Here is a 6,043-nt window from a genome sequence, read left to right as displayed (position 1 = left end):
ACTGAAAGATTTTTTTAGGTCTACACAATTGGAAAATATTTTAGATAAAATTATGATCTGAATCAGGAGGAGAACGGTAAAAAGGGTTTTTGGTTTTGGATAAGATAGATAAAAAGACAAGATCCAAATCGATTTGCAAAGTCTTCTAGCCAATTTTCCAAAACACAATGTCATCTGGGCTTAAAATTCTGATGGTGTAAATCAACATTTATATGTCCTATTATCAATAGATAATACAATCCATTCTTACAAATGTTAGTAATAGATTGAAGGAAGATGGAACATTTTATATTAGGCTCATATGCATTAATTACATAAAAAGCTTCACTTTTTGTTGGAATCGTCAACTTTTGATAGTTCTATAACACATTTAGGTTCTTCCATTGATTTAGATATTAGAAAAAGTATTCCTCTATCCAAATGAGAGCCTGTGAAATAGTAAAAATAATTATGTGATTCAAAATTAGGTAGCTCAATTTACAAGAGCCTGAGGTAAGATCCTTAAAGTCTTAAAGGTAGGTAATTTAAGGTATACCACGAACTAAACTTTTCATTAAGGCCTGACGGGAAATTAGATTTTTTACTCCCCCCGTGTATAATGAAATAATTGTACTAGAGATCGGCTGAATAATAAAATCTTCAAGTTTGGTATGCTTTTTAGACAACATCAATATAATAAAACATTAGTATTTGAGGTTCTTTTAAACTACATAGATATTACTGTTGTTTCACTATATACTAGTACAGAGAGGTAATACCTTAATTAAACGTTGCAAAAAAAAAATACAATATTTAATTCGCTTCAAAAATAAAGCAAGTGACTTGTTCACTTAAGGGAATAAACTAACTTTTTTCAGAGAGAGAAAAAAAAATTACGTACATATGTATTAGCTAAGGATTGGTGTCACATTAGTTTTAGTCTACAATTTATTGTCATAAAAGCTTGACAACTTAATTGTCAGATTATTACCTTTCCATAATGTTTTTAATGTATCGAACGACATTATTCGCTACTCTATTAAAAATATATAAAAATATAAGTTTCAAGTATATGTGTGTATGTCGACTACAGATATTATGATATACTTTGATTTTTATATTGATTTGAGTTCATTTATTCGTATTGTAATTTCATACCCTATACATTGTATATCTGTATATATATAAAAGAGAGATTATATATATATGTGAGTGTAGATACCCTTTATACGTTCTCACACCCTAAGAACTAGTAGGCTGAAATTATTTTACACTAGTCTTTTGAGCTAACCAAGCTAAGACAGGGGTGTCGATTTTTGGGGAGGTTAGATAGGGGGCTTATGTTATACCCCAAAACCTTTCTTTGCAGCTTAAAAGGAAAAGATAGGTTAAGCTACTTATTTATAAGTGATTGGCTTTTCGAAAACAAGTATTAGAAATTACTGCGTTTTCTGAATTTATTTAAAATCAAAAAAGTTATGGGCTAAAATGGACATTGGTGAAAGTAACAATTTCGTTTATTTTAGGTGCAAAAAAATGAACTTCCAATGAAAGCCCATGTTCACAATACTCGCAGGTACTTTTTTTAAAGAAAAAAGTTATTTTTTTTTTTTGGGCGGACGTTTGCCGAATCCCATCGTTCTCCTAAAAGAGTCTAAGAATTCGCCGCCGACACATCACTAGTTCCTACAAATGTTCATCAAGATATATCTCATATTATTGTTTTTTTAGTCCAACGAATTATTTAGAGGTAGATATGTACATTAATCGAAATAATATATGAGTAATTATATATTTAAGTTACAAATAGAAAGTCTGACTAACGGCATGAAAAAAAACCCAGTAATAACACTCAATAAGGAAGTATTTTTCTATTCATAAATTAATGTATTTATGTCTCATTTGCTCATCTTAGATGCTTATTACAATTTAGAATATGATTCACGTTGAAAATATTTGACTTCTTTATTGAATACGTCAGGACTGAATGCATTTCCTTCATATTTTTAACAATGACTACATTCAATGAATGATGAACATTGAATATGATGATGTGGTTGACCTTCTTAGACTATATATTTCCAAATTTATGCTCCTGCATTTGTTTCAAAATGTGTATAATGATGTAACTGCATTCCGAAACATCAAGTACATTCCTCTCTTACGATCCATGGAATTATTTCTTTCTTCCACATCAATGAGAACTGCAAATGGACGACACATCAGAGGGTGTCATTGTGTTTCATATCATTATATTTTTAAAAATATAGCTTTCTTTTTTAATTTCTCTTGAGTTGACATTTCTATGACGTCATTTCTACTAAAAATAAAGTTGAAAGTGCACAATTTCACAGAAGAAGAAAAAAGAAGGAACAAGAACATTACATGATAATGATTAACAATGCCCAAAGTGCACCAACATGTTGTGCACATGTTCATAGTTAGTCCGGCATAAATATATAATTAAGCGTGTTGCTTTGATTTTTCAATTAATTTTTTTATGGAAGTAATCCCTGTTTGTTTTTTTGAATCGTAATCCCCTTAGATTATATCACATCTGAATAGACACCAGCCACGTAATCTTTTCGGTAGAGGCTTAAAAAGAAATAAGAATTAGTTCTTGTATTAAATAAAAATGGTAAAAGAGAAGAATTAATTCTTCCTAAAAGTGATGAATCATGAACAAGACATCGTTCATTGAAAAATCTCATTTGTGATCTAAGTAATAGAATAGTGGACCGTCTGGTGAAAGATTTTATCGAAAAATTTCATTTTTCGAAGGTGAAACTTAAAAACCAATTATCAAATTATTTTCATTTAAAGTAATTTATGCCTCGCTTCTAGTCAAATTGATTTGATCTCTATTTCTGAATTGATTTCCGAAATGAGGATAAGTTTGTTGCTCATTTTTGAAGAATTTATTATCAAGGATGCCTCTTCATTTCATGTGCATATATAGATAATATTTTTTTTAAAGTGCATCTCTAATCTCAAAAATTTTAAACTTTTATTATAGATTAAGAACCTAACTGACGATTACTTACCATGAAAAACATTAGTTAGTCCATTTTTTATTAATTCTAATGCAAAAAATTGTTGGGTTGATATACCTTTAACTTAAAAATAATTTTGATAATCTACTGTGACATTAAGTTTGAATTTTACTTCAGATGTTTATTTCTTACGTTATATTTAGATATAGCTGCTATAAAACTTTTTCAACTAAAAAACTCATGATTACACTTATCAATTATCATTCGATATATACTAATTCGCCAATAAATAAAATGTTGGAATACACTTATAATTTATTTTTCAATTCTATTAGTATTATTTTTATTTTAAAATCCTTCCATGGATTACCCAACATCAGTGTTAAGTAATCCATGATTATATTTATTATAAATATAATAATAATGGTAAATCAATTAGATTTTAACTTCATTGCTTTTTGCTGGGATGTTTATTTTATATTTTTTCTAGATTGAACAGACATTTCTCTTATATTTTTATTTTTTACTACTAAAAAGTTTTCATCATAATATTGAAAAATTTATTGGATATTATGGACAAAAAAAAATGGCCTAATTTATAGGACATTGAAAATATTTGGTGAAATCAAGGGTAAGACATCATAATTGAGTCAAGATACTTACAAAAATTGAGGAGAATGATAACTTAATACGTTATGCGTTATATTTTTTCACAAATATTTTAATCTAACGCTTAATACAATCTTCCACCCAATCTACTCTTATTTTTGTAGGAACACAATTTATATTTAATTTTTGTTTGAATTCCGGCAAATTTGAAATATAATTTTTTTGAAAAAACTTTTGCACAATTAATTCCATTTCATGACTTTTCCATTTACGCCTCACCTAAGCCATTGTCATTATACTAGTCCTTTATTTAATTGTCATTTTTGTATTTGTAAGAGGGTATATCCTTTTTTCTTAAGATAAGTCTTTTTAGTTCTCCATTTGGCCATTTAGTTTTATGGTTTTAAATCTTCATGTTCATAATGAAGAGAGCAAACCATTTTTTTAGAGCTATCAACAGATTTGCTATCTATACAAACAATAATAATCGTTTATTAAAACTCATCAGATATTACTAGAGTAATAGTATATTATTTTTTACCAGTATCTAATAAATTGCTGATTTCAATTTATTAAGATTTTCCAAGTTTGATTTTGAAATTTATGCGAACAAGTTCTTATTTCAATATCTTTGAGCTTAAAAACTAGATGCTTTACAACTGTGGTAGCAAGGAACCACTCAGTAGAAGGCATAATTCACGTCTATGAAGAATAATCAATTTTTATACAAATTATATATTTATTTTTAACTAATTGACACTGAAAAAATATAAATTATTGAAGAAAAAAAATAATAGATATAATAAGGAGGTTGCGTGATTTAAAAGTGAATGATTTATTCAGATGCTAAGTAATCCATGTTAATCAACATCTTTTTTACTTAATTAGGAGAATTATTATTTGGACAAAATATAATAATTTTTATTTTTTTAAAAACTAATGTTGACTATAATATCATTGTATCTAAGCTAAAAATCCATGTTTGATAATCTATGAACATTTGTCCTGTTCATTTATATCGATATTTTAGGTGTAATACACGAAATATAAGCTCTTTAAGCCGAAATCAATTTTTACATAACACATTTTTTAACCAGTCTATAGGTATGTTGAGTACAAGTTGCAATTTTGTAAAAGTTGTTACAAATGTGAGCAGATTGTACAAGTTACAATTTACTAATGTCTCTATGCTTTATCTGATAATAACATTCGTCATTTTTATTACTCAGTATTAAAAGATGTTGTCATTGCCATGCGATTAGTCTATTGCCATGTGATTAGTGTTGAATCAATCCCAGGACTGATTTCCTAATCAATCTCTCCCGTCCCCCCCTTTTCAGTTGTTTTTTTAATCGGTGCAATCTTTTTTACTATTTAACAGTCTTAAGGGCCGATACATCGGCCCTTCAGTCTTACAGTAAATTTTAAAATTAATATTTTTTATTCCTTTTTTTTATCATTGATATTGCTGAATTATGCGTTATCTCGTAATAAAAGGTCTCAATTTAAGGGAATATAAACATATATTAAAAAAAATACTGCTCAAATATATCATAATTCTTTGATGATATTTCAGCACTATTGACTTTATTAATCTTTTTTGTTTTTGGTACTTCACTTGAAAAGATATAAAATCGGTGGCTATCCCAGTCAATAGCTACACTTGGGTATAACCTTCTATTTATTAAGTAGTTAAGTGTGAGTGTGCTCCGGAAATACGCAGATTAACACCAGCCGAAAAATATTGCTCACCCGTTCCCTTTTGGTTGTTGTTCCGAGATTTTTACATTTATAGAAATGTGATAAAAACAAAACTTATTTATTTTTGTGTCAGTTATCCTTTGGTTACGTAATGAAATTTCGTAATTAAAAACAATTGAATAAAAATTGTGATTAAATGCTATTGTATGTTTTGGGTCCCCTTTCTGTATATATTGGTAATGATTGATAAATAATGATGTCATTTAGCAAAGATCCCGATACGTACTTCGATTGTATGATGCCAAAATTTTTGGAACAGCTACATCCCTTCTAAATATGGTTTAGAGGCTTTGTAAAGAAAAGGCAGTAGTAGTACAAGTAATAAGTAGTTATACTATCTTACAACCACGCATCCTCTTCATGAATAAGAAATGAACTCATTAGTATTTTTAGATAGCTTTTATATGAATATACATAATACATATTTCAAATATATTTTTGAACATTTTTATAAGAGAAAATAAATGACACAGGATTACACTCATCTTCAAAAAATATGTGAAATTTTTTTTTAAACAAAGAAAAGAATGAATGAATAGACATCATATTCATGTAGTTTGTTTAAATAATTATGAAATCCCACATACGCATTTTACAGCTCTAGGTACGTACACTCAACCACTTTGTTCCAAAGTTATAATATAAATACATTCATTAAAATACTATCGTAAAACTGCATCTGTCAAATTTCTTACGTCATT

This window comes from Lepeophtheirus salmonis, chromosome 13 (genome assembly GCF_016086655.4).
Source record: "Lepeophtheirus salmonis chromosome 13, UVic_Lsal_1.4, whole genome shotgun sequence".
Taxonomy (NCBI): domain Eukaryota; kingdom Metazoa; phylum Arthropoda; class Copepoda; order Siphonostomatoida; family Caligidae; genus Lepeophtheirus; species Lepeophtheirus salmonis.
This window is presented reverse-complemented; position numbering follows the sequence as displayed.